General features: G+C 40.7%; 1 long non-coding RNA gene across 9 annotated transcripts in view; it reads left to right on the forward strand.

Annotated features, from left to right (window-relative positions):
* Window positions 1-9,169, forward strand: part of LOC128934944 (uncharacterized) — a 36,411-nt gene extending 27,242 nt beyond the window's left edge. For 7 of the 9 annotated variants that reach the window (XR_008482901.1, XR_008482908.1, XR_008482904.1 and 4 more), the window contains 2 exons: window positions 5,013-5,077; window positions 7,751-8,859. This is a non-coding gene — a long non-coding RNA (uncharacterized LOC128934944). Of the gene's footprint in view, window positions 1-261; window positions 4,400-5,012; window positions 5,078-7,750; window positions 8,860-8,907 lie in introns of those variants that run through there. The other 2 variants (XR_008482905.1, XR_008482907.1) reach the window with 2 other exon arrangements.
* The last annotated feature ends 3,299 nt before the right edge of the window (window positions 9,170-12,468 follow it).

The following is a 12,468-nucleotide window of genomic DNA, read 5'->3' on the forward strand; positions in this document are numbered from 1 at the left end:
CTCTGAAGACATAAAAAGGATAATTAAGTTTCATTGTGGAAATAAGAGGGTAATCTGTCCAGACAAATCTAGGATCTAGTACTGAAAGCTGTAGTATCTGAATATAAAAAATGAGTAATTTTGAAAAGAGATGTCTATCAGGACTGTAAATTCAGAGAGTAAAAAAGTAGCTTTGCTTAATAGACCATCTCTCTCTCCATCTCCCTCTAACTCATTTTCTTATTCTCTTTCTTCCCTCTGTGTTATTGCAAAAAAAAAAAGTGTGCAAAATCTGATATTGAGAATGCTTTAGCTTCATTTCCATCTTCTATTCTCAAAATGTTTTGTTCCACTGGGAAGATTTCCCCGGGGAGATAACCTCAGCCACGGCTGCACGAGGCTTGTGGGGTGACTGATTTGCAAAGCTGCATTTTGAGGTGGCTCTGGGGCAGCCACATCCCCACTCTTCTGAGGCTCTTAAGGATATTTGTGAGCTGGCATGAGAAATCACCTGGGACCCAGAGCAGACCACAAGTGCTTAGGACAGTGTTTTCTCTGCACCTTTTCTTGCTGAGCAGAACTGCAGCACCATAAACAAGTGCGAGTTTTGCCTCATTCTTAGGTCCTGTGAGTTATGAAAGCCCACTCCAGATGTAATGAATGTATAGATCACTTTGACCAGATCATAATCTATTAGTAAATAATGCTCTCTGAAAATGTATAGGTGAAATAAAGAACTTCTTGCTGCTATTGCTGTATTGGTATCAAGGATTACTGTGGAGGCCAACATGATCCTCAGGCTTTGTGCTACTGACATTTAAATACAATGCAGAATTAACTACAGGGTTTGGTTAGTAAATTCCCCTCTGGGTTAGGATATTCAGAATTTACACTGCTGGAAACAGAACCCAAAACTGTACAAGGCTTACCTCTGCCTTGGCTTCAGCTCACTGATACCCTCATACGTTTTTACAGAATTTTTCCATTAGCTTCCTAATTTTGGTGGTGATATTAATTAGCAAATCACACAATACTTTTCAGCATTAGTAGATAGAGCAAACCCCTATAAAACCTATGACTTTTCCTTGCTATCCCTGGAGGAAGCCCAAGGGTACCAGACTAAGACCTAAGGCAAATTGTCAGCACAGTCTATAGGCCATGGGAAGGTTAGGTTTAAAGAAGATGTCACTTTGGGGACATCTGTGTGACACATGCTGCAGTGTCCAGACATTGGAGACTATGTTTTTGCTCTAAATCTAGAGAGGAAGTCAATAGGAAAAAAAAAAAAAAGGGAAAGAAGCACAGGGGAATAAAAGTACTTTTGAAAGAGAAGAAATCTACATTTCAATGAAAATCCTTTCAAGGCATTTCAAATAAGAGTCTGAGAGAAATAATTACAAAGTTTGGAGAGAAAGAATGTTAGCTTTGATATCTTTTTCTTCTATGAAGCAATTAAAATAAGCAATTTTTCAAATACTAAGCAGAAAATTACTAATGGCTGAACCCAAAAGCTTTCATTTCCTTCTTGGGGCCTTTATTCTTCTAAAAAAAGACAAAAAAAATGTGAAGGTGGTTTTCCAGATAGATTAATGCATAAAGCAGTCGCTGGTTGGATGTCATAAAAACTACAGCAGCATAGAATAGCTGAGATTAAGAGCTAGATTTAAATCATGCAACAGTCCAGTTAATATCAATGTCTAATTAAGAAATGCATAAGAAGTCTGTAATGTTGATTTGATGGAGAAAAACTCTAATAGGGTTTCTTTTGGAATTTTCCATTTCAATTGCTGTGTAGACTTTTAATGGATGTCCTATCCAGTCTTTGGTATTAGCAGGAATCATCCTCAAATTAAAACCAAGGCTAAAATGGAACACAGGTAGACAAATTAGCTGGTCTGGGAAGCAGCCTGGGCAGAATGACAATGTGAGCTGAAGCCGAAATTTGAGTACAAATAAAAGAGAATAAAAGTCTCAAATCTGGTGTGGAAACCCTCTCTGCTTCTCGTTTGAAACAATCTAAAACCCTGTAATTTGAAACAATGCAATGTTAACCCATTTCCCCACCTCCCTGAGCCTGCAGAAATCCCTGACAATTCATACTTAGACACCTAGACCACTAGGCATTATTAATTAGTCTTTTTTATTTAAAAGGCTTTCCATAGTTATGCATATTAGGAGTGTGTAGAGGTGGGTTCTTCTCTGCCTGTGATGGGATTTAGAGCACTCAGGTCCCTGTCACCATCAACGAGCACCATTAATCTCCCACTCCTCTCTGGGTAACTAAATCTCTCAAACCCCTGGAGCAAAACTAAGCCTGTGGTGTCTTCTGTGTCCCATGGATCATCCAAGACATTTGGTCTCTAGATATGAGAGGGGAACTGGTTTTGAGCACATGACAGATGCCCTGAAGTTGCTAAAAGACGAGCAGTGTAACTCTCGGTATGCACAAATCCATTTAGCAAAGAGAGGGAAAGCACAGTTAAAGCAGCAGTGTATTTGTTATCACCACTCTGCTGTTGATCCAACAGATCCAGAGGGAACGATCTCAAGGATCCAGGAAGATGGCAAACTCAGAAGAACCCCTCTGACCAATGCATGCTGGGGAATAATTTTAAAGTTCGTTAGAACACCTTAAAATATAATACATTGGCCATGGCAAAGCAAGGTACGTGATTCCATCTGTCTACATGTCTCTTTCCAGTATTAAATCCATCCAGAGACATTTCAGAATTGTATCATTAAGTCTTGTCACTTCCACAGAGAGTGGGAAAGACTGGAGGTGAAAATCAGAGTAACAGTGAAATTTTTGCACTTTTATTTTTGGGTCATTGCCTGAAATGTCACGGTCCAAACTCATGCCTGACATTGCTCCATTGACCCATGAGGCACAGATATATCATATTAAAGAGTGATACCATGGTCCTGGGGCATGCCCCAAGGATTTTTCTCCTTGATATGGGAACAAGGATGCTCTCAGTGAGGCATCTGCCTTCTCAGTGGTACAGAAGGTCTGATGTGAGGACACTCAGGCCATCAGAGGAGTCTGGATTTATTTACCATGCTCTTGACTGTAAAACTGGGAGGTGCCATGGGTCGGGATGATGCTAGAGGATTATTCAGGTGAAGTTCTAACAGGGTGCTTTGTCTGCAACCTTTATTAGATTTATGCAATACTTAGGGAAAAACAAGAGTATGAAGCAGACTGTCCTTTGCAAACACACACAACAGAAAAAAACCCAAACCTTAACTTGTCCAACACACTTGAGAGCCACCAATTCTGTTAGAGTTTTGCTAAATGAGAGGAATATTCCTCCCCTCCTCTATAAAACCATCCTTTTAGACATTACTGCAGTCATGACCTCACCACAGTTCCTGGATTCCTTCTGAAAAGATTAAAATGAACTAATACACAAATGATCTCATCACAGCATAAAGGACATCTTACACAGGGGGGAAAAACTAATCAGGAGAACTTCAGTGCTGCATTTGCAGTAGCAGTAGAAACAGAACTGTAACACCACTGTGGAAAAACAAACTAAAAGTACAATGCCAGAGAGACATTTTTCCATCTAATGAACCATTTGGGTTTGTCCTACCTCATCCTGCCTGTGTCACCTGTCATCCTCTTAGCTGTCTCCACATCTATCATCTTTCCCTTTTTCCTGCCTTTATCTACAATTTCCTTTGTCTATTCTGTGCCTTTCCCACCTGTTTTAATATTCCTGGTAACTTTGAATTTTGTGCACTACTATTCTCAACGACACCCAAAATGCATTTTGCAGAGTACATTCATACAGTCACCTTACACAAAAGTATTCACACATACTTCATCTGTAGTTTATGTCATTCTGCATTAAGAACACCTTTTCTGTGTTTTCATACAGTTCTCGCCCCAAGGGGTCATGGATGGTGACAGCTCTCATCTACTTTGGAGCTGTTCTATCTTCTAAGAGAAATCAGGAAGATGAGCTGGGAGAGATGCTTTACTTTCTTTGGTAGGACAATCTATAAATTAACATTTATGTAAGTGAGACTCTCACCACATTTTTAATGTTATGTCACATTTGAGGCTGGAAAACAGAATGTCTTGGAACTAGGTGATCTTGAAGGTCTTTTTCAACCCAAGCTTTCCTATGATTCCACGATCTTCAGAACAAGATGGATAGGGTGTTACTAATGCAACCTTATCTCTGGTGCCCATGGGTGCTCCTCAGCTCTGCCTTGAGGTGACACCGTTAAGCAAGAGGTGACGAACCGGTTTCCTTTCCCAAGGAAATGTCACGTAACTGCCCAGGGGCCCCTTTTGGTGGGGGTTGCACCCTGATTTTCAAGGAGAGAATTGCTGCTGTGGCTCCTTCCCAGCCTGGCAGGAGGAGCTGAAGCTGCCCATTCACAGCAGTGACATTTCTCAGGCAGGAGGAAAGGCAGAAAGCATCAGGCTATAGGGAGGGATCGGGGCAGCCACCTTTAGACACTGGCAAAGAAACCTGCAGAACTCATCCAGAGATGAGCTCCCAGACCATGCTGGTACAAAGGATGGTGGAACCTTTCTGTCCACTCAACAAAATTTGCTACTCCTAAATGGGGGGGCAAATACTTCCAACCCCAAATGCTCTGCAGCTTCAGACCTGCTCCAGTGAAGAGAGCCCTGAGCAGTGACGAGTGTTGTAGGATATGTGCTGCAGCATTAGGAAAGTCCAAACAGCCCAAGGAGCAGTGCAGAGCATCTGTCACCAACAAGAAAATAGCATGTGAAAAGCTGCTGTAATTCCTGTCCCCAGCAGCCTAACTGGAGGCACAGACTTCCCAAGGCTTGGAGGACTTGGAGAACTCAGGATCCTCAGTGAGATCTCTCCCCTAACACTGCAGATTTACCAGGTCAGCTCAGTCCAGGCCAAAGTTGCCAGGAAAGGTCCTTGGCTGTGCTCCAAGTTCAGTGCTCTATTGATTGGAGAGGTATTTATTGTAGGTCAGGATCTTGAGCCGAGACAGCTGAAGCTGCAAGGACTAAATTGTCTATTCCCGACCCACAGATAAAACAAATGGCCAGTTTTAGCCTAATCATCACTTCTGCCTGAGGAGAGAGAAACTCTTTGAGGTAAGTTCCCTTGGATATAATTCTTTCTTTCTAGGTTATGGAAGGGCTGCAGCTAATACATATCCTGAGTCATAATGTGGATTTGCACCTTTCCTGTTAAATATAGCTGGTTTATGTCCAAAGGATCCCTTCTCTCCCTAATGCTCACTCATATTGTTACAACTTCTGCATTAGTTGCAGGTGTGAAATGCCAACTGATCCACACTTGTGGTGCTGTCAGCAGGGGAGTAATGTGTGTCAAAGGCCTGCTTCTCAGAGGGGAGGTCACCCCGATCTCCATTTGCACATCTGCTTTGCTAAACACAAAACTCTGGAGGTTTGAAAAGCTCCAACGCGCACAAAGTGGGATGTGATCACATGCACAGAAGGAGCTGCTTGTGCCTGTCATTCAGTAGGCAGGACACAGAATTTTCCCTCTGTGGGAAAAAATTTTCCCACAAAGTTCTTGGTGCATTACAACAGGTGACGTTATTTTATTATTCTATATTAATAAGGAAAAAAACACACATCTCTGCATTCCACATACAGACAGGATACCAAGAGGTTAAAAAAGAGCCTCACACATCAAGCAGCTTCAGAAAGATGCTGATATGCAACTTGGAGTGTGCAGACATGAAGATCAGGGTAGTGCCTGATCAGAGCTCCTGGAGGGCCCGTGCTGCTGGAGCCTGCCTTGCACAGAGCCATCCTGCTTTGGTTCTCAGGGCTTCCAGAGGAGCTCTCAAACCTTTCTATTTCCTGCTGTTAGTGGATTTTTTTCATACCTTGGAGTAAGCCTTCCGATGGTAGTGTGTTTGCAGTTGATGCTGAGATAATAGTTCTTGCTCAGGGGACCTCTAATACACAGTATTTTATGCTTTCTACATTTTATGTGAGATCAAAAACTCCTCCTATATGTACATATATGCCGAATTCTTTCTTGATTCTTGCTAGAATCTAGAATATCCCTCAGTGTCTGCCATAAGGATGCTCACTAGTAATCTATACAGAATATTTTTTGGTCTTAATATGTTTGGCCTTTTAATGTCATGTTTATGACATCATGATTCTGGTTACTCTGCACTAGCAGGACACTTTAAACACATGCATCCAAGCATCATTCACCACTATGCATTGTATTTTTTCCTCTCTCAGTTGACTAATTTTGGGGGATAATGAAACCCATATTGACCTTTTTATCCAAAAAGAGAAAACAGGGACTTGGTCATCAGCTGTATATTGATGTTCCATGGATGTAACATCATGTTCCATGGAATTTTGACCTTGTATCCTCACAGTAACTTAGATGGAATTAAAGCAAAGTGATTTCTGAAGCCCAAAGCATACTGGGGAGAGCCATGGGCTGAACATATATGTCAGAGCATGTTTCATGAACTCCTGAAATTCCAGCCCTGAGCCTCTGCTGTTCATAATGGGCATCTCCTTAATGGAGATGTTGAAAATAATTTCCACGAGAATCAGAAGAAAATGATTTTCACAAGAATCGCTTTTAATACTGAGGAAGGAGAGCACTTGCATTTTAAAGAGAAGTTTGATTCTGGACAAGGCTCTCTGTTGGTGAGTTAGGGGAGCTGTGCTGTAGAGGACAGAGTGGCTGTTTGCCCCTTCATGGAAGTCTGTTGAATTCAGGCCTTTCACCTGAAATTTGCACCAGAAATTTCATCTTTGATCAGAATTCAGAAATTTCATCAGAATTTCATACACCAGAATTCAGAAATTTCATCTTTGATCAGAACAGCTTCATTGCCTTCCTGAGTAATAGGAATGGCATTGGTTTCCCTGTGCTGTACATTACAGACATGATAGACCCATAAAGAGAAATGGAGAAAGGGATACTGATTTTCTTGGAATGAAATACAGAAAATTTGAGCTTGGAAAACACTTGAGTATAATATGCAGAAAGTTTAAAGAAACATTTTTAAAGAAACATTTTCCAAGAGCATGCCTGTTAGTTTTATCTTAATTTTTGCCATGTATAATTATGAGAAACACAGACAACTCATAAGATTCTTTAGTTTCTGTTGAGAATTGCCTTTTCCAAGATAATTCTGTACACTATTACTTCAGCCCACTGGGTATCATGTAGGGAAGGTGCAAGATTATGCACATGAATATTTCTGTCTACCACTTAGGCGTGCTGAGACAATATCAATTTATACTTTCTCCTGTCATTGGTCCTTATTCCATAGAGGATATTCTTAATTACCAGCAAGACAATTTGGTAATATCATGTAAAGTGTAACAGCATAATTTCTGTGATGATTTACACCTGCTAAGGATCTGAATACTGAATTTTAAAGCATAGTTTAAGTTCAGAAGAAGGAGTATTTTTTCAACAAGACACTATTTCTATTTTTAATAGAAATAATCTCATTTATTTAATTTATTAGCACTGTTCTTCTTAATGAAATGGAGTTTTTGAACATGAAGATAGTATTTTTTCACATTTTCACTGCCCTGAAAAATTTAGAGCACACTTCTGTACTGGATTAAATCAACTTGAGTCTAAATGCCTAAACACTATTTTTGACAACTGTGCATGAGGGACATGCCTGTACAGGGATTCTAAAGAATAAAAAACCTAAAAATATCTCAGTTGCAAAGAAAATTCCCTGTATTCCTTCTTCCACTTTGTAATAGTGGTTATATATATATCTTTTTTAACCCTCACAGGTTTATCTCTAATTCTGTTGGAATTGATTGAAATTATTCCATTGACTTCAGCAAACTCTGTTTTCTGCTGGATTAAAGGCAATATTTGTGCATCAGATTTGCTGGTGATGCCCCACTAATGAAGCAGGTAATTTTATAAACATGTCAGGGAGGGTAAGTGCCCAATAAAAAGATGTCAGACAGAGATGCACAAATTGCAGACTATTTGTAATGGAAATAAAACCAGGAATTCTTACTGTGAGTCATGAATTTCTTTATAATTGCTTCCACATTTGGGGAAACTTTTCTCTAGGTTGTCTACAGAAACCCTGCAATTCTTGGGGCTTCTGATGGCACTTATGATCACAACAACACATCCTATTTCTGATAAAAATTACTTACTTTGGGAAGGATTGTTTTTTTCTCAAATTGCTTTTCTGAGTCTTTATCTACAACTATTTTCTTATCCTCCTCCTCATTTTCTATTTCTAATATAAAACCAGGAATCCTTATCAATTTACAAGAGCAATAAAACTAAAGAAAATTCAGGCAGAACTGTAAAGCAGAGTCTATTTTAAAGTTCCAACTGAGATAATAATACTCTGGTTTGTGCTGCACCTCACTCATGGACTCAGTTTTCCATAGTGCATTCAGTGTTGTAATAATGCAAATCAAATACAATTTTAATAACTCCTTCCATTAATGTTTTAAGACTGCAACACTTATGAGCATGATTCTAATTGCATGATTTTGCTACAGGCAAGTTTTATGGATCTGTCTGATCTTTGGATATTTGCACCGTTTGGATTATTTTAAATAATTAATTTTTGGAAGAATTTCAGTCTGGGTAACAACAGTTGGGTTTGATAGTGGTTGTCTTGTCAGTAATTGTATGTATCTGCTTCCATGCCAGGATAAACCAGATAAATTTAGAACTCTTTGGGAGGAGGGGGCTGAAGTTTATACCGTGGCAAATGTTATGGAGAATGTTCTTAGGAGGGGAATATTTATATACTATGTTAATACAAGGAGCAAAAGAGGTTTAAAGTGAATAAAATTTTGTCATGCAGCACAATTAGTTAATTAAATTGCAGGACTTTCTGCCAAAAGAATACCAAAAATATAATCAACTTAAAATACCATTAAACATTCTTGTTTTATGCAACTTCTATTACCAGTCTCTAATGCACTGCGTGCTAGGAATGAGAGAAATACCTCATGAGAAGAATTAGTTTGACTTCTGACATTTTTCTGTACATTTGCTGGGAGTTTCTGCCACAGGGGCAATTAAATCATGGAATCATTAAGGTGGGACCACAGAATCACAGGGGCCATGGAATCATGGAGTCCTTAAGGTGGGAAAAGACCTCTGAGATCATCAGTTCAACCATGAGCCCAACACTGCCAGGTCTAGCACTAAACCATGTTCCTGAGCACCATATCCACACATTTTTGAGGACCTCCAGGTACAGTGACTGCACTTCCTCTCTGGGCAGCTTGTTCTAGTGTTTGATGAGTCTCTCAGTGATGGAATTTTCCCTAATATCCAACATAAATCTCCCCTGGTGCAACTTGAGTCTTCTTCTTCTTGTCCTGTGGCTTGTTACCTGGGGGAAGAGACCAGCCCACACCCGGCTGCACCTCCTATCAGGGACTTGTAGAGAGTGATAATGTCCCCCCTGAGCCTCCTTTTCTCCAGGCTGAACACCCCTAAGCTCAGAGGAGATGGTGAGGGGCTTGCAGGACCTCTGGTGTAACCCTACTCCTATTTTTAGGCAAGGTAAGCAGTTGTTTGAAAGCTTGCTCCTCACTTCAGAAACCTGTGTAAAACCTCAGGCTTCCCTGTCATTGTGCAAAATGGGATGAGGGAAACGACAGGACATGGGAGGAAGGTGAGTGGGGCAGCAAAAGTCACAAGGAAAGCATTTTCTGAGTGGCTGGTGAGGGCCCTTACCTTGGTGCTGTCCCCAGGGCTTCTCTCTAGTGGCAGGCACTTGGCTCTCCTCCTTGTACGTGCTGTTCTTCCCCTCGAGCATCACTTGAGAGCTGCAGCAGAAGGTTCCCTCCTTCAAGATGAACAGAAACACCAACACAGTCTTGCCCACTCTTCATTCCTCATTTCTTCTGCAGAGAATTCGCTCCAAATTTGGCTCGTGACAAATGCCTGCACAAGGCTTGGACAAACAAGCAATAAAAGTAGCAGTGGGAATTTTCTTTTGGGGGTTAAAGAATAGCTATGAAGCAGAAATTGCTAACTGTACCTTGAGAGGTGATTTTTTTTCCTGCAAAAAATAACATGTTCTTCAGTGAATGTGGCTTTACCCACCCCGACAGTGCAGGTTTTCCTGTCTGTTTGGTGAATTCTGTGTCTGGAATCACAGAAAAGACCATCTCATCTGGAATACCCCGAGTGCATTTTCCTTGCAGGAAAAAGTTCTAAGAGTCCTGCTGCAAAGTTTACACACTGACAGAGAAACGGTGCACAGGTTGTGCAAAACCCATGATAAACTTTTACTTCAACAAAAAGAACTTTTAATCAATCCTGTTTGAGAGGAATTGAAGGGGCCATGCGCATATAGACCTTAGAGAAATGTAAGTTTTCCATGAATGGATACTCAGAAGTATGGATAATTTCAGCAGTATTTGAGAATTTTGCTGCTGGATCAACTTAGCATGAAGTTCTCAATTATTCTTTCCTGGAAGTCATCCCAAATAAGAACTCCCTGATATACTGAATTAATGATAAAAATGGATTGTGACTAGGGTTTTCCATGAGAACTTTTTCCTGGAAAATATCAAACAAGCAAAAATGTTTGGATTGAATAATGAAGTTTTCATGAGGCTTCTCCGCTGCAAAAAAAAAGATGTTAAAGATTTTTAAAAATCATTGCAAGTGTCGCAATAATATTATTCTAAGTGAACGTATATTTGCTTTGAAATATTTTTGATTTTAATTTTTAATTTATAAGTGAAAGTAAAAAAGTGAAATATTTTGAAACTACTGAAGCAAATGGCTCAGTTAGATTTTTCACTTTTTAGCAGCTTATTGGTTAGCCACAGAATTAGCTGAAAAAATATGAAATCCTGTAAACTCCCAAGGGACAGAAGAAAGCACTTCCCTGTCAGCTATAAAATGAGTGAAAATTATAATGACATTTTCATTTAGCACAGAGATTTACTAAAACACCCACATTTTTCACAGAAGTTGCAAAGACTTGAACTCGGACACACTTTTTGTTTCTCCCCAGGTGTGATGCTTAATGATATTTTTATTAGACCTGGTCACACACCCTCTCAGATAAAGAGCTGGAGGTATTCCAGCCTCTGCAGGGGTAATAATCTCTGTTTCATATGCTAGCACAAGAAGGAGGGCAGGAAATTTCACAGTTTTATTTCAAACGAACGCATCTAAACAGGAAATGATAATTAAATAATTCAGAAGTGAGCTATCCAAGTGTAAAGAGCCCCAGATGCCGTGAAGGGTTAAGCTTTGTAGGGCAGAGAGGGAAGGCCTGTGTAGCTTCACTGTGCTAATGGTGTGGGGAAAGAACTTCTGAGATGCCTGCTCAATTTGTCAGGATTTTATCTTCTGAACTATTACCTCCAGCTTTCCCCAGAACACCCTTCCCAGCCCTTTTATCTGCGAGCTATCTTCGAGTTAACTGTCTGCCTATTGCCTTGGCTGAACCACACTAATAGTCAGCTAATTACACATGAACACTCTAATTTGCTTTGTCTTCCTCAAAAAATCTCACGCGTGTGCAGGCACGCACACACCAGTGCACTTCTGCCCGTGCCATGAAACTGCACCAGCTGGATTGGGATGAAATTTGTTCCATTTGTTTTCTGCTCCTTCTGATGCTTTCCCCTCACCAGGCCACCACCAACGCTTGTCATTCCTGATTTGCAACATCACCTGTTGCTCCAGCACCAGGCTCCCGTAGAGCAGAAACTGGAGCAAAGAAGAGAAATACGTGTTTGTCATTGAACTGAACTGAGAAGAAGGAAGAGGAGAATGATAAGATCATAGCCTGCAGCACTTTGTTTATGAGAACATCCTTCCAGTGATATATGTCTGCACCAGGTGAAAGTATTGTGTCACCCCTAACATATTTTAAATGCCAGGGCTGTCATGCAAGAAGACAATGATGAACAAGTTTAAACAGAATATGGTTTTGTAGCCATGTACAGAGTTACCCTTTGAAGGTTTGCACTGGTAGTGCTTCTTAGCAAAATGTTTCCAAGCTCTGTTATATTCCCCTACAGAACCCCTCTCACATAGAATTTAAACTAAATGGAGACATTTCTACTGCAGGCAAACTGATTTGGGTGTACATAAAGCAGTGCATTTCCTCAGGCAGGATTTTCAGGCCATTTCACACGTCCTCCCTACCATACTACCCAGGTTTGTCATAACTCCTTGGATAGGAGCCCTGCAAATGGGCAAAGAAAGCTCTGTCTGCACCCTGCTCTGAGGAGCAGGGACTGGCCCAGGTGGAGGTTTACTCAGACTAACTCTAGCATGCTCCTGTGGACAGAATTCCTGTTAGCTGCTGCTGCAGCTCCCAGACCACATCACCTGCTTTAATTCCCCACTAAAGAATTCCGTTTGCGTGCTCCAAGGCTGCCTGGCCTCGTGGGATGTGGTAAGCACGGTTATATTTGGGGGATTCTCTTCAAAAGTGCAATCCTGGGCCAAAGTGAAAGGCTAATGCAGGAGCACCTTTCCTCAGCAGGCT

This window comes from Melozone crissalis, unplaced genomic scaffold, assembly GCF_028551555.1.
Source record: "Melozone crissalis strain CALT ecotype California unplaced genomic scaffold, PUWL_Pcris_2 ptg000014l_1, whole genome shotgun sequence".
NCBI lineage: Eukaryota > Metazoa > Chordata > Aves > Passeriformes > Passerellidae > Melozone > Melozone crissalis.